Raw genomic sequence first — 21,374 nt, 5'->3', positions numbered from 1 at the left:
TCTGGGGCTTTTCAGAATAGTTGTATATATACTGAGATCATCTGACAGATCATGTTATACTTAGATTGCACACAGGTGGACTTTATTTAACTAATTATGTGACTTCTGAAGGTAATTGGTTGCACCAGATCTTATTTAGGTGCTTCATAGAAAAGGGGGTGAATACAGTGCATATATGCATGCACCCTTTTCTGTTGAACTTTTTTCTATTTTTCTTAAACTTTTTTTGAAAGAAGTAATTTTTGCCATTTCACTTGACCAATTTGGACTATGTTGTGTATGTCCGTTAAATGAAATCCAAATAAAAATCAATTTAAATTACAGGTTGTAATGCAACAAAATAGGAAAAACACCAAGGGGGATGAATACTTTTGCAAGGCACTGTATATTCAGTCTTTGGTCGCATGGGGTTACAGTATTATTATGTTTTTACACATTCGATGAATCAAGTCGTGAAATGTTCAAATCTTAAAAATGGTTGGTATACATTTTGCCTGGATCAATATACTGTATGTATAAAATAATATCTTAAGAAATCCACACACTCTCCATCTTTCTTTCTCTCACACACACACCACGAGAGTGTATGAATTTGTAAGAAGATCCAAAAAAGACTGGAGAGTAATTTTACAGCGTTTTCTCTTTTTCTCAGATCTTAAACAAGTTCAAATCTTAGTTATTGTCTGGACATATATATACAGTTGAAGTTGGAAAGTTACATACACTTATGTTGGAGTCATTACAACTTGTTTTTCAACCACTCCACAAATTTCTTTTTAACAAACTATAGTTTTGGCAAGTTGGTTAGGACATCTATTTTGTGCATGACACAAGTCATTTTTCCAACAATTGTTTACAGACAAATTTTGTTCTCTTATAACTGTATCACCATTCCAGTGGGTCAGAAGTTTACATACACTTATTTGACTGTGCCTTTAAATAGCTTGGAAAATTCCAGATATCATTTGAGTCAATTGGAGGTGTACCAGTGGATGTATTTCAAGGCCTACCTACAAACTCAGTGCTTCTTTCCTTGACATCAGGGGAAAATCAAAAGAAATCAGCCAAGACCTCAGAAAAGAAGCCGAAGAACACCATCCCAACCGTGAAGCATGGGGTTGGCAGCATCATGTTGTGGGGGTGCTTTGCTGCAGGAGGGACTGGTGCACTTCACAAAATAGATGGCATCATGAGGAAGGGAAATTATGTCGATACATTGAAGCAGCATCTCAAGACATCAGTCAGGAAGTTAAAGCTTGGTCACAAATGGGTCATCCAAATGGACAATGACCCCAAGCATTCTTCCAAAGTCGTGGCAAAATGGCTTAAGGACAACAAAGTCAAGGTATTGGAGTGGCCATCACAAAGCCCTGACCTCAATCCTATATAACATTTGTGGGCAGAACTGAAAAAGCGTGTGCGTGCAAGGAACCCCACAAACCTGACTCAGTTACACCAGCTCTGTCAGGAGGAATGGACCAAAATTCACCCAACTACCAAATACTAATTGAGTGTATGTAAACTTCTGACCCACTGGGAATGTGATGAAAGAAATAAAATCTGAAAGAAATCATTCTCTCTACTATTATTCTGACATTTCACATTCTTAAATAAAGTGGTGATTCTAACTGACCTAAGACAGGGAATTTTTACTCGGATTAAATGTCAGGAATTGTGAAAAACTGAGATTAAATGTATTTGGTTAAGGCGGTTAAGGCGTATGTAAATGTCCGTCTTCAACTGTGTGTATATATATATATATATATATATATACAGTCATATATAAAACAATATCTAAATAAATCCACACACACACTCCTAGAGTATATTATAAAGTGTAATCAAACCCAATGGAGAGTGAGGCATTCTTCAGCATGCTCCCTCTTTCACTCTCTCTCACTCTGTGCCACAGACATACACACACACATGGGTGTGCATGGACGTCTCCTGGTAGGGTGGGGTATGGCTCATCTTTGAGTACTTTGTTCTGGTATACCTCACTCTCCATCGATTTTATTATACTGTACAATATACTCTAGGAGTGTGTGTGAGTATGTGTTGATTTCTTTAGATATGGTTTTATATACAGTACCAGTCAAAAGTTTGCACAAACCTACTCATTCCAGGGTTTTTCTTTATTTTTTATATTTTCTACATTGTAAAATAATAGTGAAGATATCAAAACTATGAAATATAATAACACATATGGATTCATGTAGTAAATAAAAAAGTGATCAAAATATCAAATATATTTGATATACTCTTCAAAGTAGCCACCCTTTGCCTTCAGTGTGTGCATATGTTGTATGTGTATGTATAGTCTAGTGAGCCAATGCTTCGGTACTCTTTGCCGGACGGTAGCAGAGTGAACAGTCTATGGCTTGGGTGGCTTGGGGGCCTTCCTCTGACACAGCCTGATATATAGGTCCTGGATGGCAGGGAACTCGGCCCCAGTGATGTACTTGGCTGTCCGCACCACCCTCTGTGGCGCTTCGCGGTCAAGGGCATCTGCCATACCAAGCGGTGATGTAGCCAGTCAAGATGCTCTCGATGTTGCAGCTGTAGAACTTTTTGAGGATCCGAGGGCCCATTCCAAATCCTTTCAGCCTCCTGAAAGCTCTTCACAACTGTACGGGTGTGTGTGCACCCACTCCACAACAGCCCTGTCGATGTGGATGGGGGCGTAATCTCCCCTCTTTCTCATATAGTCCACGGTCAGCTCTTTGATCTAACTGTATGTTGAGGGAGAGGTTATTGTCCTGGCTCCATACTGCCAGGTCTCTGACCTCCTTCCTGTGTGCTGACTCATCACCGTCGGTGATCAGGCCTACCACCGTTGTGTCGTCAGCAAACTTGATGATGGTGTTGGAGCCGTGCGTGGCCACGCAGTTGTGGGTGAACAGGGAGTACAGGAGGGCACTAAGCACACACCCCTGTAGGGCTACTGTGTTGAGGGTTAGTGTAGTAGTAGAGGTGTTGTTGCCTACCCTCACCACCTGGGGCCATCACATCAGCAGGTCCAGATGCAGAGATAGGGGTTCTGTCCCACGGTCCCTAGCTTGGTGATGAGCTTGGAGGGGACTGGTGTTGAACACTGAGCTGTAGTCTATGAACAGCCTTCTCACATAGTTATTTCCAATCTTGTCGAGGTAGGAGAGAGCAGTGTGTAGTGCAATTGAGATTGAGGGATCTGTGGATCTGTTGGGGCGGTATTCGAATTGGAGTGGTTATAGTGTGTCTGGGATGATGGTGTGGATGTATGTCATGACCAGCCTTTCAAAGCACTTCATCATTACAGATGTGAGTGCTCCAGGGCGATATTCATTTAGGCAGGTTACCTTGGAGCTCTTGGGAACAGGGATAATGGTGGTCAGTTTGAAACATGTTGTGGTTACAGACTGGGACAAGGAGATATTAAAATATATACTCCAGGTGTGTGTGTGAGAGTCTGTGGATTTCTTTAGATACTGTTTATATATATAAGGAAAATCCAGTAAAATGACTCACTGTTTAGTCTCCATTGATTTGCATTGGATTTGCTTATACTGCATATACTCTAGGTGTGTGTGTGTGTGTGTGTGTGTGTGTGTGTGTGTGTGTGTGTGTGTGTGTGTGTGTGTGTGTGTGAGATAATGTGTTTGTGTGTGTGAAAGAGAGAGTGTGTGTCGGTTTCTTTAGATATTGTTTTTATATACAGTACCAGTCAAAAGTTTGGACACACCTACTCATTCCTGAGTTTTTCTTTATTTTTACTATTTTCTACATTGTAGAATAATAGTGAAGACATCAAAACTATGAAATAACACATAACACATGGAATCATGTAGTACCTTAAAAAGTGTTAAACAAATCAAAATATATTTTATATTTGAGATTCTTCAAAAAAGCCACACTTTGCCTTCATGACAGCTTTGCACACTCTTGGTATTCTCTCAACCAGATTCATGAGGTCGTCACGTAGTATGCATTTCAGTTAATAGGTGTGTCTTGTTAAAAGTTAATTTGTGGAATTTCTTTCCTTCTTAATGCGTTTGAGCCAAACAGTTGTGTTGTGACAAGGTAGGGGTGGTATACAGAAGATAGCCCTATTTGGGAAAGTCAATATTATGGCAAGAACAGCTAAAAAAGCAAAGAGAAAGGACAGTCCATCATTACTTTAAGACATGAAGGTCAGACAATCTGGAAAAGTGCAGTCGCAAAAACCATCTAGCGCTATGATGAAACTGTCTCTCATGAGGACTGCCACGGGAAAGGAAGACCCAGAGTTACCTCTGCTGCAGAGGAGAAGTTCATTAGAGTTACCAGCCTCCGATTGCAGCCCAAAGAAATGATTCAGATAGTTCAAGTAACAGATACATCTCAACATCAACTGTTCAGAGGAGACTGTGTAAATCAAGCATTCATGGTCAAATTGCTGCAAAGAAACCACTACTAAAGTACACCAATAAGAATAAGAGACTTGCTTGGGAAAAGAAACACAAGAAATGGACATTAGACCAGTGGAAATCTGTCCTTTGGTCTGATGAGTCCAAATTAGAGATTTTTGGTTCCAACCTCCGTGTCTTTGTGAGATGCAGAGTAGGTGAATGGAGGATCTCCGCATGTGTGGCTCCCACCGTGAAGCATGGAGGAGGAGGTGTGATGGTGTGGGGGTGCTTTGCTGGTGACACTGTTGGTGATTTATTTAGAATTCAAGGGACTCTTAACCAGCATGGCTAACACAGCATTCTGCAGCGATACGCCACCCCATCTGGTTTGCGCTTAGTGGGACTCTCATTTGTTTTTCAACAGGACAATGACCTAACACATATCCAGGCAATGTAAGAGCTATTTGACCAAGAAAGAGAGTGATGGAGTGATGGATCAAATGACCTGGCCTCCACAATCACCAGACCTCAACCCAATTGAGATGGTTTGGCAGGAGTTGGACTGCAGTGAAGGAAAAGCAGCCAACAAGTGCTTAGCATATACGGTGCCTTGCGAAAGTATTCGGCCCCCTTGAACTTTTCGACCTTTTGCCACATTTCAGGCTTCAAACATAAAGATATAAAACTGTAATTTTTTGTGAAGAATCAACAACAAGTGGGACACAATTATGAAGTGGAACGAAATTTATTGGATATTTCAAACTTTTTTAACCTGTTAGGGCTAGGGGGCAGTATATGCACGGCTGGATAAAAATATTTACCCGATTTAATCTGGTTACTAATCCTACCCAGTAACTAGAATATGCATATACTTATTATATATGGATAGAAAACACTCTAAAGTTTCTAAAACTGTTTGAATGGTGTCTGTGAGTATAACAGAACTCATTTGGCAGGCAAAACCCTGAGACATTTTCTGACAGGAAGTGGATACCTGATGTGTTGTATTACCTTTAAACCTATGCCATTGAAAAACACAGGGGCTGAGGAATATTTTGGCACTTCCTATTGCTTCCACTAGATGTCACCAGCCTTTACAAAGTGTTTTGAGTCTTCTGGAGGGAGATCTGACCGAACAAGAGCCATGGAACGATGATGGCCCATTAGACACCTGGCGCGCGAGTTCATGTTGGGTACCCTCGTTCCAATACGTTATAAAAGAGAATGCATTCGTCCACCTTGAATATTATTCATGTTCTGGTTAAAAAAGGCCCTAATGATTTATGCTATACAACGTTTGACATGTTTGAACGAACGTAAATATATTTTTTCCCCTCGTTCATGAAGTGAAGTCCGGCGGGCTTAGATCATGTGCTAACAAGACGGAGATTTTTGGACATAAATGATGAGCTTTTTTGAACAAAACTACATTCGTTATGGACCTGTGATACCTGGAAGTGACATCTGATGAAGAGAATCAAAGGTAATGGATTATTTACATAGTATTTTCGATTTTAGATCTCCCCAACATGGCGTCTAGTCTGTATCGCAACGCGTATTTTTCTGGGCGCAGTGCTCAGATTATTGCAAAGTGTGATTTCCCAGTAAGGTTCTTTTTAAATCTGGCAAGTTGATTGCGTTCAAGAGATGTAAATCTATAATTCTTTAAATGACAATATAATATTTTACCAATGTTTTCTAATTTTAATTATTTAATTTGTGGTGCTGACTTGAATGCCGGTTATTGGAGGGAAACGATTTCCTGAACATCAACGCCACAGTAAAACGCTGTTTTTGGATATAAATATGAACTTGATAGAACTAAAAATGCATGCATTGTCTAACATAATGTCCTAGGAGTGTCATCTGTTGGAGATTGTAAAAGGTTAGTGCATAATTTTAGCTGATTTTATGGTTTTGGTGACGCCTGTCTTTGAATTGGCACAACATTACACACAACTCTTGTAAATGTACTGTCCTAACATACTCTAAATTTATGCTTTCGCCGTAAAACCTTTTTGAAATCGGAAAACGTGGTTAGATTAAGGAGATGTTTATCTTTCAAAGGGTGTAAAATAGTTGTATGTTTGAAAAATTTGAATTTTGACATTTATTTGGATTCAAATTTGCCGCTCTTGAAATGCACCTGCTGTTGATGGAGTGCACCACGGGTGGGACGCTTGCGTCCCACCTAGCCCATAGAGGTTAACAAATAAAAAACAGAAAAATTGGCCGTGCAAAATTATTCAGCCCCTTTACTTTCAGTGCAGCAAACTCTCTCCAGAAGTTCAGTGAGGATCTCTGAATGATCCAATGTTGACCTAAATGACTAATGATGATAAATAGAATCCACCTGTGTGTAATCAAGTCTCCGTATAAATGCACCTGCTCTGTGATAGTCTCAGAGGTCCGTTTAAAGCGCAGAGAGTGTCACGTCCTGGCCAGTATAAAGGTTAATTAGTATTGTAGTTTGGTCAGGACGTGGCAGAGGATATTCGTTTTATGTGGTTCGGGGTGGTGTGTTTGTTGAAGGGGCATTTGATTTAGTATTCCGGGGTTTTTGGGCACTGTTTGGTTTCCATGTATTCTATGTTTAGTCTAGTATGTCTGGTTCTATGTTGGGTTAATTGGGGTTGGGACTCAGTTGAAGGCAGGTGTTGTCTATCTGCCTTTGATTGAGAGTCCCATATATTAGGGTGTGTTTGTGTTTGTTATTTGTGGGTGATTGTTCCGTGTATAGCGTCAAGCCTAACAGGACTGTCAGTTTATTGTGAGTTTGGTTTTGTTATTTTGTATATCCATCTTGAGTTTATTAAATGTTCAAAATGAACTATATCGACTCTGCTGCGTATTGGTCATCTTTTTCCGACGATGATTTCGTTATATCGTCCTCCGACGAAGAAATCCCTGACAGAATCACCCACCAAACCAAGACCAAGCAGCGGAGAAAGGAGCAGCACGCTCAGGATACGGACTATGTGGAGAGATGGACATGGGAGCAGGTTATGGCCGGAGAAGGCCCATGGAGTATGGCTGGTAAGGACCGGGAACGTTTCCGAGGATCAAGACTGGCGTTGAAGCACGAGAGGCACCCCCAAGATTTTTTTGGGGGGGGCACACGGGTAGTTTGGCTAGGCGTAGGAAGAGCCGGAAGCCAGCTACCCGTGGTTATATGGAGGAGCGTATGGGGTGGAGAGCGCTATGTTTCGCTGAGGAGCGCACTATCTCACCCATACGCACGCACAGTCCGGTGCGCGTTATTCCAGCCCCTCGCAGGTGCCGTGCTAGAGCGGGCATCCAGCATGGTAGGAGGATGCCTGCGCAGCGCATCTGGTCGCCGGTACGCCTCCGAGGACCAGGCTACCCAACTCCCGCTCTACGCACGGCTACCATCAGGCCCCTGCACAGCCCAGTCTGCCCTGTACCAGCACCCCGCTCGTACAGGGCTACTAGTTCCATCCAGCCAAGACGGGTTGTGCAGGAGGTAAGATCAAGACCGACTGTGCGCCTCCATAGCCCTGGGTTTCCAGCTCCTGTCTCTCATGCGGACCCGGAAGTGTGTCAACCCAGTCCGACTCGTCCTGTTCCTGCTCCCCGCACTAGCCTTCAAGTGCGTCAACCCAGCCACGCCAGTCAACAGTCACCAGAGCTGCCCGCCAGTCAACAGTCGTCACCAGAGCTGCCCGCCAGTCAACAGTCGTCATCAGAGCTGCCCGCCAGTCAACAGTCGTCATCAGAGCTGCCCGCCAGTCAACAGTCGTCGTCAGAGCTGCCCGCCAGTCAACAGTCGTCGTCAGAGCTGCCCGCCAGTCAACAGTCGTCGTCAGAGCTGCCCGCCAGTCAACAGTCGTCGTCAGAGCTGCCCGCCAGTCAACAGTCGTCGTCAGAGCTGCCCGCCAGTCAACAGTCGTCATCAGAGCTGCCCGCCAGTCAACAGTCGTCGGAGCTGCCCACCAGTCAACAGTCGTCGGAGCTGCTATTTTGTATATCCATCTTGAGTTTATTAAATGTTCAAAATGAACTATATCGACTCTGCTGCGTATTGGTCATCTTTTTCCGACGATGATTTCGTTATATCGTCCTCCGACGAAGAAATCCCTGACAGAGAGCATCATGAAGAACAAGGAACACACCAGGCAGGTCCGAGATACTGTTGTGGAGAAGTTTAAAGCCGGATTTGGATACAAAAAGATTTCCCAAGCTTTAAACATCCCAAGGAGCACTGTGCAAGCGATAATATTGAAATGGAAGGAGTATCAGACCACTGCAAATCTACGAAGACCCGGCTGTCCCTCTAAACTTTCAGCTCATACAAGGAGAAGACTGATCAGAGATGCAGCCAAGAGGCCCATGATCACTCTGGATGAACTGCAGAGATCTACAGCTGAGGTGGGAGACTCTGTCTATAGGACAACAATCAGTCGTATACTGCACAAATCTGGCCTTTATGGAAGAGTGGCAAGAAGAAAGCCATTTCTTAAAGATATCCATAAAAAGTGTTGTTTAAAGTTTGCCACTAGCCACCTGGGAGACACACCAAACATGTGGAAGAAGGTGCTCTAGTCAGATGAAACCAAAATCGAACTTTTTGGCAACAATGCAAAACGTTATGTTTGGCGTAAAAGCAACACAGCTCATCACCCTGAACACACCATCCCCACTGTCAAACATGGTGGTGGCAGCATCATGGTTTGGGCCTGCTTTTCTTCAGCAGGGGCAGGGAAGATGGTTAAAATTGATGGGAAGATGGATGGAGCCAAATACAGGACCATTCTGGAAGAAAACCTGATGGAGTCTGCAAAAGACCTGAGACTGGGACGGAGATTTGTCTTCCAACAAGACAATGATCCAAAACATAAAGCAAAATCTACAATGGAATGGTTCACAAATAAACATATCCAGGTGTTAGAATGGCCAAGTCAAAGTCCAGACCTGAATCCAATCGAGAATCTGTGGAAAGAACTGAAAACTGCTGTTCACAAACGCTTTCCATCCAACCTCACTGAGCTCGAGCTGTTTTGCAAGGAGGAATGGGCAAAAATTTCAGTCTCTCGATGTGCAAAACTGATAGAGACATACCCCAAGCGACTTACAGCTGTAATCGCAGCAAAAAGGTGGCGCTACAAAGTATTAACTTAAGGGGGCTGAATAATTTTGCACGCCCAATTTTTCAGTTTTTTATTTGTTGAAAAAGTTTGAAATATCCAATAAATTTTGTTCCACTTCATGATTGTGTCCCACTTGTTGTTGATTCTTCACAAAAAATTACCGTTTTATATCTTTATGTTTGAAGCCTGAAATGTGGCAAAAGGTCGAAAAGTTCAAGGGGGCCGAATACTTTCGCAAGGCACTGTATGGGAAGTCCTTCAAGACTGTTGGAAAAGCATTCCAGGTGAAGCTGGTTGAGAGAATGCCACGAGTGTGCAAAACTGTCATCAAAGCAAAGGGTGGCTACTTTGAAGAATCTAAAATCTATTTAGATTTGTTTAACACTTTTTTGGTTACTACATGATTCCATATGTGTTTTTTCATAGTTGTGATGTCTTTACTATTATTCTGAAATGTAGAAAATAGTAAACATTAAGAAAAACCATTGAATAAGTAGGTATGTCCAAACTTTTGACTGATACTGTATATAGTGGTCCAGCCAATCTACACTGCTTAAAAAAATAAAGGGAACACTTAAACAACACAATGTAACTCCAAGTCAATCACACTTCTGTGAAATCAAACTGTCCACTTAGGAAGCAACACTGATTGACAATCATTTTCACATGCTGTTGTGCAAATGGAATAGACAACAGGTGGAAATTATAGGCAATTAGCAAGACACCCCCAATAAGGAGTGGTTCTGCAGGTGGGGACCACAGACCACTTCTCAGTTCCTATGCTTCCTGGCTGATGTTTTGGTCACTTTTGAATGCTGGCGGTGCTTTCACTCTAGTGGTAGCATGAGACGGAGTCTACAACCCACACAAGTGGCTCAGGTAGTGCAGCTCATCCAGAATGGCACATCAATGCGAGCTGTGGCAAGAAGGTTTGCTGTGTCTGTCAGCGTAGTGTCCAGAGCATGGAGGCGCTACCAGGAGACAGACCAGTACATCAGGAGACGTGGAGGAGGCCGTAGGAGGGCAACAACCCAGCAGCAGGACCGCTACCTCCGCCTTTGTGCATGGAGGAGCAGGAGAAGCACAGTCAGAGCCCTGCAAAATGACCTCCAGCAGGCCACAAATGTGCATGTGTCTGCTCAAACGGTCAGAAACAGACTCCATGAGGGTGGTATGAGGGCCCGACGTCCACAGGTGGGGGTTGTGCTTACAGCCCAACACCATGCAGGACGTTTGGCATTTGCCAGAGAACACCAAGATTGGCAAATTCGCCACTGGCGCCCTGTGCTCTTCACAGATGAAAGCAGGTTCACACTGAGCACGTGACAGACGTGACAGAGTCTGGAGACACCGTGGAGAACGTTCTGCTGCCTGCAACATCCTCCAGCATGACCGGTTTGGCGGTGGGTCAGTCATGGTGTGGGGTGGCATTTCATTGGGGGGCCGCACAGCCCTCCATGTGCTCGCCAGAGGTAGCCTGACTGCCATTAGGTACCGAGATGAGATCCTCAGACCCCTTGTGAGACCATATGCTGGTGCGGTTGGCCCTGGGTTCCTCCTAATGCAAGACAATGCTAGACCTCATGTGGCTGGAGTGTGTCAGCAGTTCCTGCAAGAGGAAGGCATTGATGCTATGGACTGGCCCGCCCGTTCCCCAGACCTGAATCCAATTGAGGACATCTGGGACATCATGTCTCGCTCCATCCACCACAGACTGTCCAGGAGTTGGCGGATGCTTTAGTCCAGGTCTGGGAGGAGATCCCTCAGGAGACCATCCGCCACCTCATCAGGAGCATGCCCAGGCGTTGTAGGGAGGTCATAGAGGCACGTGGAGGCCACACACACTACTGAGCCTCATTTTGACTTGTTTTAAGGACATTACATCAAAGTTGGATCAGCCTGTAGTGTGGTTTTCCACTTTAATTTTGAGTGTGACTCCAAATCCAGACCTCCATGGGTTGATAAATTGGATTTCCATTGATTATTTTTGTGTGATTTTGTTGTCAGCACATTCAACTATGTAAAGAAAAAATTATTTAATAAGATTATTCCTTTCATTCAGATCTAGGATGTGTTATTTTAGTGTTCCCTTTATTTTTTTGAGTAGTGTATATACATTACCACCAATTATTAAGATCTGATCATTTGAACATGTATTCACATTACTTGATTCATTAAATGTTTAAAAAATAGTAACCCTTGTGTCCAAAGACTACTTATAAACTCGGTGGTTCAAGCGCTTAATGCTGATTGGCTGACAGCTGTGGTATATCAGACATTATAAACTGGATGGTTTGAGCCCTGAATGCTGGTTGGCTGACAGCCATAGTTTATTTAAGCAATAAGGCCTGAGTGGTTGTGGTATGTGGCCTATATAAGAGCTAAGGGTTGTTCTTACGCACAATGCAAAGCGGAGTGCCTGGATACAGCCCTTAGCTGTGGTATATAGGCCATATACCACTAACCCCCAAGGTACCTATGTTGCTTTTATAATCGGTTTAACAACACAGAAAGGCCAGGAATGACACACTTAAAATGAAAATGTTGCTTTAATAAATAAATTCACAATAAATACATTCTGCCAGAAAAAGTAGTCCGGACAAAAGTCATGTTGCTAGACTGGTTGCTATGCAACATAACCACAGGCTAGCTAGAAAACTTACATTAAATGTATACAAAAACCGAGCATTATTACCACTTCAACAGTGACTAACACACGGCAATGATTTATTCATGTTGATCTGAATGTTGCCATTTATTGTGCACAAATGAAAAAGTTGTCCCATGTTATCGTTGGTTGTTTGCTTGCCCATGTTGTCGTTTGTTGGCTCCACACAGCTGGAAATGGAAACTGATAGCTGCTGTGTTGTCAGATAGAACAGTGCTCCACCGCTTCCCGATTTGGCATCCAGTAACTTTAAAGAGAGGTTTTCGGACCTGTGTCCACTGACAGACATTATTTATCATGCCTCTAGTCCGGCATCTGACAGTTTCTGGATCATGATGGTTCGGACGCAGTGGTTTGTGTAAATCTGCGATGTACCAGCTATTTTGCAGATCTTTAGGAACATTGTTGCAAGGGTGTTCACTCCCATAAGCTCTTTGGTGTACCTAAAACATATGCAACAAAATATGGTTATCTAATAGTTAGGCCTACATAGCTACCGGTTATTTTGATTTAGCTAGCTAGCTAACAGCTAGATACCATATGTATCCGTTAACTGCTTTCCGTTTCAGGTGGAGGTACAACGGAAGGAGGGAAAGATACTTTTTAAGGGAAGCTACCAGGCAGAGTGGATCACCTGGCTGTTAAAACATGAATCCCCATCCACTCTCCCTGTTCTTCTCCTGCGGGCCCTTGTGGTTTTCTGTAGGTTCGTTGAATGAGAGAGTTGCATACTGTCATATCCGTGTATGTAGGTGGCAGGGAAGTCAGGCGCAGGAGAAACCAAGTTGGTTAATATGGAGTATTTAATGAAAAAACAAGCTCCACAACCAAAGTACAAAATAACCTGGGTAAAGTATACCCGTTGCACACCGATACACAAACTCACGTAACATAACATCAAACAATCACCGACAAGGACATGAGGGGAAACAGAGGGTTAAATACACAACATGATTAATTAGCTTGGAAACTGGTGTGTAGGAAGACAAGACAAAACCAATGGAAAATGAAAAACTGATCAATGATAGCTAGAAGACCGGTGACGTCGACCGCCGAGCACCACCCGAGCAAGGAGGGGCATCGACTTCGGCAGAAGTCGTGACACATACTGTAGGCAGTTCTCGTCTGTACATATGTTAAATTAGTCCGTTTTAAGAAAACGGTTTCCCTCCTTCCACCTTTGCCACAAAATGAAGTTGAACATCAAACCACATTTTCTTCACCAAACCCTCAGGTGTTTCAGTGTCCAGAGCCTTGGATTGTTTGATGGTGTTCAGTTACGGCTGCGTGTTGGGCAGCACCCTTCTTTCCTCAACTTTTTAATCACGCAGACAAACACATTGTTGCTCGTTGTGAATTGATATCAAGGCGAAAAGGCAAAAAGTCATAGTCATGGTATACAGTCTCACATACACATGGCTAAATGCTGTTTTAGCCAATCAGCATCCAGTATCCAAACTACCCGGTTTATAACAGACCATATATCACGGGTATGACAAAACATTCCTTTTTACTACTCTAATTACGTTGGTAAACAGTTTAAAATAGCAATATGGTACCTCAGGGGTTTGTGGTATGTGGCCAATATACCACGGCTAAGGGCTGTATCCAGGCACTCCGCGTTGTGTCGTGCTTAAGAACAGCCCTTAGTCGTGGTATATTGGCCCCCTCATGCATTATTGCTTAAATATACTGTAGTATGATACCGAATCGGCTGTAGGTTTACAAACGACAATGAGTTTAATCATATATTTAGCTTAGAACAGGTCAAATAACAGTACTATAAGGTTTTAAACAATTTCATTCTGAAATGTATTTCAAAATATGCTGAAAATATGCTGAAAAAAAAAATGCATGAAATGTATGCATTCACTACTGTAAGTCGCTCTGGATAAGAGTGTCTGCTAAATGACTAAAATGTAAATGTAAATTTTAAAGACTTTTTCACATTTTCTCAAAATCACAACTTTGATTGACACTGCAAGTATGATAGATAATGACAATGTTAAAATAGCCATGTGTCCTGTCTAGACATTAGTACTAGCTATGTTGACACCACACTTCATGCATTTACACCAAACAGAATTTGTTCTGTGGCGCATTTTAATAGTGTACTAAATATAGTACAAGGACGTGAATGGGTCAATACGGGCCCAGGCAGGTAGGTACAGTGCTGTACTCTACTGTATGTGCCCAGGTGGAACCCAGGCACAGCTGCAGAGCTATAGTACAGTAATGGAAGAGGTAGGAAAGTGTTGAGGCTGCATTCCTATGACAGGGATAATCAGCTCACTCCACCTCTGCAGGCATATCCCTGAGAGCAGGCACACCGCTGCAAAATAGCTAGTTCTTAGTGAGTGTACATGTGTGAGTGTACGTGTGAGTGTGCGTGTGTGTGTGTGTGTGTGTCTGTGCGTGTGCGTGTGTGTTTGAGCGTGCATATGTGTGAATGTAAGTGTGTTTGATTGTGTCTGTCTGTGTGTTTGTGTACATGTTCAAATACTGTTATGTGATGAGGCACATGGCAATTGTTTTAGAGAGTACATTATAATGTTGTTACAGCAGGTTATAATGAGCACAAACTGTATGTTTACAACCCCCTGAATATGTTATGTCCCAAGTCAACCGCATTGTAATAACCGGAATAGAAAACAGTTTGCCAAAAACATCAATACATTCCACACTGCGACTCAATAACACATGCCTCTTCAGTTACTAACAAATATCCAAGTTAAGGAGGGAAATGTGTTCTATTTAGTGCTCAGCAATGTTCTGGGGAATGTTCTGTCTGCACGTTACACCATCTGAAATCAAATCAGAGCTTTCTTGCTATTGGATTTCAGACGGACATACACATAGGCCTACTTCAATCTAGACATACCCTTGAGTAATATAAAATGATGCTCAATTCATTAAGTTTATATAGATTTTTTTGGAGAGGCTACAAATTATTAGAGCAGTGCAATTTAGGGGCTTGGTCAAATATACAGGTTTAAATGTAATGAGCTGAACCTGCCTCTCATTTACCCCTCTTCTAATACCTAATCCTGTGGGGAACAACCAGTCTCTGGAGTACAGTCCGTGCCATGGATAGCAGTTCAATTTAGCCATTATCTCTCTAACATAGTGGACTACGGAGACCAAAAAAGGAAAATAGTTCTCAGTCAGTTTCATTCACAGGGTAACATCCCTTTGGCCCTCCCGCCCTCTCTCTCTCGCCCGCCCCGCTCTCTGTCCTCTATTGTCAACTGTCCCCGGGGTAACCTTGTCACTTATCCTTAGTCTCGCCAGCCACAGAGGCTGTGCAGCTGTAATAGCTTTTGATTCCAGACAAACCCTTGGCGAAGTGCGCTCAGGGAGGGAGGGAGGTCCCAGTCATACATGTTGGTCATTAATGACTTTGAGGACAAACCTCTGTCTTTTGTCTTTGACCCTGGGAGTTTTTTTTTTCTTCTAAATCTGGTCTTGAGGGGAAGTAAAGTGCTTTGTGGCTTTGAAATATATATATTATCAAGAAAATGAATCCGATTACAATGACTGTTGACATCTGCACGTTTTATTCGGACTGATACTTTCTATGCTACAGAGTTCACAATACCCTCCTTAAATGGGCATTGTATGCTAGACATGTAGCCAAGCCTGAGTCATTGGCTTGAGTACAAACCCTGGTTTCCTTCTAAAGGTTGTGGGTGAGTGATGAAAGCAGAAAACATCAGAGCTCCATCTGCAGTATGTCTTACTAGGTACAGTACTCAGATACAGACCCAGACGGACACAGAGAAAAGCTCAAACTAGATTTATTCACCTAACTAAATGGCATAGTGACACAGAGTCAGTCTTATCTACAGTAAAATAAATGTCTCAGTAGGATGACCCAGGCTGGGCCAGATGGCTGTCTGGCTCTGATCTCCCTTCTTGAGATACGATTCCGCTATCTGCATCCTGTTGTTCTCATTCCACTCTCCAACTACCACGTTGAAAGCCATCTCTTTCCTTCCCACAGAAACTGAACAGTTGGACAGTAACTCAACCCCTAAACCAGGCAGATGGTTTCTATGCAACCTTTATGGAATTGTTCTTGCCCTCAGAGACAGGTATCTTCTGTACTTTCCCTATGCCTAAATACAATGCACATAGATTCATCCTGAACCATAACATGCACGTAGATTCAACCTAACCCACAACAGAATAATTAATAGGCTAATAGGCTAATTATACAAGAAAAGGTGCTCAGGTCATAGCGTTCTCCAGCAGTGTATTGACATTTGTTAGTCTGACCAGCTCTCTTCACCATTAATATCAATCAGCAATATTTTATCAGTTTCTGATACAGGTCAGCCAACACCAAGAGACCTCAAGTTGTACAACTGATTTACGACTCATTTAGCACAATCATTCTGATACAACTGATGTTTTTGTAATAGAACTGAGTTTTTCTGCACAAAAATGTTTACACCACCATTGTCCAATGTCTCTACAACACATGCGTATTTAATTACGTGCAGAAAAATGTTCTGTTGTATCACAACCATTGTGCCAAACTTGTTATACAGGGCCGTAAAGTGGTTACTTGGCCTGCACAGCACATTCACATATTGTAGACTGTCTGAAACTGTGGTGTAGAGGACTTATGGCTGACACACCTCCAATGCTGCTTCCTATCGTGTCCCTGAGTACTCAAAGATTAAAATGTCATGGACATTTTCATTGGAAACACTAAACCACATCTATCCACACAACCATTTTTTGAATTACAACCACCATAGATACAAATACACAGTAGATTCCGGCTTCGGAGTTCTCTCTTCCGACACGTGATAACCATGACAGGCAGACCTAGCAGAACGTTCTGTAACAAAGCACAGACAAAGTTCATCAAGTTAGTGTGTTACTCATTGTGTCCTAAACGGACAGCTTATAACCTCTCCAGGTATTAATTATTTGTTTTCGGGAAGAGACATTTTCAATTCAAATGGAGCAGCTACAAAACATGATTGTGTCCAGTATTACATTTCACTGCTACTCAGTGTCAATGTCTGGGGACAATACATCAATGTACAATTATAGATATTGATATTTGAAATATATCATACTGTATTTTCAATTATGTATATATACAGTGCGAGTCAAAAGTTTGGACTCACCTACTCATTCAGGGTTTTTATTTATTTGTACTATGTTCTACATTAGTAGTTAGACACTCTGGTGTCCCTTGCCCATTTTTAAAATGTTATGGAGGATCAATATGATGTTGTCTGTGATTGTTTCTGTTGAATTGTGCCTTTGTTTTGTATGTTTGAAATGTTCTTGTCTGTATGCCTAAAACTGTACATGTCAACATGTTTACACAGGGCACAGCCATAAAAGAGATCCAGGTCTCAGTCTGTTTTCCCTGTTAAAATAAAGATAAAAAAAGAAAAGAAAAGGAAAACGTAGAAAATAGTGAAGACATCAACACTATGAAATAACACATATGGAATCATGTAGTAACCAAAAATGTGTTAAACAAATCAAAATATATTTTAGATTTTAAATTCTTCAAAGTAGCCACCCTTTGCCTTGATGACAGCTTTGCACACTCTTGGCATTCTCTCAACCAGCTTCATGAGGTAGTCACCTGGAGCCCCCTGGATCAATGATGAATTGAGTAATTGTATGGTTCAAATTAATAATTCAAAAAAGGTGGCAAACAATTCAGGCTGCTCAGCTAATTGGTTGACATAATGTCAACTGAGACATTTTTTACTGAACTTAGCAAAATAAATAAGAAATTAAATTACCAAAACAAGATAAATGACATAAAAAACAATTGAAAAAGACTTTCGAGTCGCTTTATGAGCAGAAAGTGTAATTAATCTCCATCGTTCGTTGAAGTTGATGGGTCGTTTATAACAAAACCTTTTGATATAGCCAATCATTTCAATTACTATTTCACTAGTAAAGTGGACAAACTGAGAAGTGAAATGACAATACTGAACAGTAAACCATCATATTTGTGTATTGATAATGAAAGAGAAGGATTGCTGTCTTGAATTTAGTCAGGTTTATGTGGAAGAGGTGGAAAAACGATTGTTATCCATCAATAATGATAAGCCATGGTAGAAGACTGTATTTCCACACCTATTTGCCATGTCTTTAACCAAAGCCATAAGTAGTGTGTGTGTGTTCAGAGGCGTGGAAGGAAGCTAAAGTAATTCCACTCTCTAACAATAGTAAAACACCCTTTCCTGGCTCTAACAGCTGACCAATGCGTTTGCTGCCTGTTCGTAGTAAACTGGTGGTGAAAATTGGGTTTCAACAAAGAACAAGTTAACTACTGACTTTCGGCATGCATATAGGGAAGGGCACTCAACTTGCACTGCCCTCACTCAGATGACTGATGATTGGCTAAATTAAATGGATAATAAGATGATAGTTGGAGATGTATTGTTCGATTTCATTGCAGCCTTTGATGTTATTGATCATAATCTGATATTGAAGATTCTCACTTGCTATGTCTTTACATCGCCTGCCATCACATGGTTGGAGAGTTATTTATCCAATAAAACCCAGAGGGTATTCTTCAGTGGAAGCTTCTCTAACATCAGATATGTACAGTGCGGTGTCCCTCGGGGTATTTGCCTTGGGCTGTTACACTTCTCTATTTTAAGAAATGATTTGCTACTTGTCTTAGAAGAAGTCATCAGCACCTACAGCCAGTGAGCTCACTGACACTCTTAGCAAGGAGTTACAGTGTCATAACGGGTAATTAAGAATAAACTGGTCTTAAATACATCTAAAACCAAAAGCATTTTATTTGGTTCAAAGCATTCTCTTACACCTAAACCTCAAATGGAATTGTACATAAAGGATGTGACCATTGAATTAGTTGAAGAAGCTGAACTCCTAGGAGTAACATTGGATGGTTAGTGATCATGGTCAAGTCATATTGACAAAGTTGTTCTGCGTTTTTGACACAAAGATCAACTGTACTAGTTGTTCAGGCTCTGATCTTGTCCCATCTTGATTACTGTCCGGTAATATGGTCAGGCGCAGCAAAGACCGAACAAAGCTGCAGCTGGCTCAAAACAAAGCACCATGCCTTGCACCATGCCCACACAGTTAGACCTTCATGGTTGAAGGTTGAGGAGAAAATGTACTACTTCCATTCTAGTCTGAAATTGCCAAACCACTTGTATTTGCATACACTTCAAACAGACATACTTACCCCACCAGACTCGCCACTATGGGTTTCTTCACTGTACCCAAACCAAAAACAGATTTAATGCATAGCTCAGTTATGTATAGAGCCATGTCTTTATGAATGCTCTGCCACCAGAGGTTACTCAGGCAAAAAGCAAGTTTAGCTTGAAAAAACAGATTAAAAAAAGTATTGTATCAAAGCTTTTCCTCTTTCTAAGGATCTAGTTTAACTGTACTGTATATAAAAACATTAACATATATATATATATATATGTATATATATATATACACATATATGGTGCTTGCCTACGGAGCCGTGAGGGGAAAGGCACCTCCGTACCTTCAGGCTCTGATCAGTCCCTACACCCAAACGAGGGCACTGCGCTCATCCACCTCAGGCCTGCTGCCCCCCCTACCTCTGAGGAAGCACAGTTCCCGCTCAGCCCAGTCAAAACTGTTCGCTGCTCTGGTGGAACAAGCTCCCTCACGACGCCAGGACAGCGGAGTCAATCACCACCTTCCGGAGACACCTGAAACCCAACCTCTTTAAGGAATACCTGGGATAGGATAAAGTAATCCTTCTACACCCCCCCCCCCAAAAAAGATATAGATGTACTATTGTAAAGTGGTTGTTCCACTGGATATCATAAGGTGAATGCACCAATTTGTAAGTCGCTCTGGATAAGAGCGTCTGCTAAATGACTTAAATGTAAATATATATATATATGTGAATAGTGTGTAAATAGTATTTTTGGTGTCTCTTGGTGTCTTTTCAATAAATGACTCTTATTTTTTTTATTTAGAATTTAATGTAATATCTTGTGTTGTTCTTGTGTTATAACTATTCTGTAATTTGTCATGTATTTGTACGTTTTGTATGGACACCAGGAAGAGTAGCTGCTGCATGTGCAGTAGCTAATAGGGATCCTAACTAACTAAACTAAATACAGTAAATTAAACTTTTACACACATTAGTTACATAACAGTTTTTTCTATAATACACGTTACGTGTCACGTAGATAGTACTTAGACATCTATATAGTGTTTTCAGAAATAACTATTACCGATCATGATCATCCCATGCCTCTGCTACTCTTTGCCTGTCCCTCCTATCTCTGTAGACCATCCTCTTTTGATTTACACTGTGACATATATTTTTCAACTGTGCTGTGATGCCTTATATGGATTTTTAACCAAATCGCATAGTATCCACATATTGTAAGTTAAAGATTAATATTTTTCCAATTCTAGATATTGCTATTCTAAGAACCTTTTCATGTCAGTGATATTTGGTGGTGTTTAATAACACAAGAATGTAAAAATGGGAGGTAAACATGCTGATTTTTTCTCTTCATTTCAGACAAGACTGATTACTTGCATCCTAATCTCTCTGCTTTGGGAAAGGTTTGGAACCTAGCTAAGCCTATAATCTCTCCCTCCCACTACTTCACTAAAGTCAATAGTAAACTCCAATTACCAGCATAAATACAGTTAATTTCCTATCCTGGATAGGCCCTCAGCACTTTCTTAAAGTAAAATGTTTTTTTTGCCTTAACTTAATTGGTGAGTTTTATTCAGACCCATTCAGAAAATTGTTCAGTAACTTTTCTTAAAATGTTCTGAGTTAATGAAACGGAAAGAAAAAAAAAATACAATAGATGTCCATACGCTATACATAAACAAATTTTGCATGAAAAAAACGCAAGTCAATTCACAATAGAGCATGAACTGTTCAACTCTGTATTCGTTCAAAGGAGTATTGCATTTCCTGTTCTTGCCCCTCGCCGTTTGTCATCTTTATTGGCTCTTATTGTCGGGTCTCAATGGAATCTCTGACCCTGGTTGTTTCATTAAGCGATGTTAGCTTGAAAACCCCAAAGGGGCGCCTTCATTAAGTTTCCCTATTAAACCATTTTTACATCACTTAATACGAGAGCTCCATCAGTGCTGTTTGAGAAGTGGGAGAACCCAGAGGATAATGAAATCAATACCTTCAGGCAAGGGAAGCTAACAAGGTTTGTGTACTGTCATGTTCTTTCTCTTTAGTAA

Source organism: Salmo salar, chromosome 22, assembly GCF_965601325.2.
Source record: "Salmo salar chromosome 22, fSalSal1, whole genome shotgun sequence".
Taxonomy (NCBI): domain Eukaryota; kingdom Metazoa; phylum Chordata; class Actinopteri; order Salmoniformes; family Salmonidae; genus Salmo; species Salmo salar.
The sequence above is the reverse complement of the archived record's forward strand: the minus strand, read 5'-3'. Positions refer to the sequence as shown.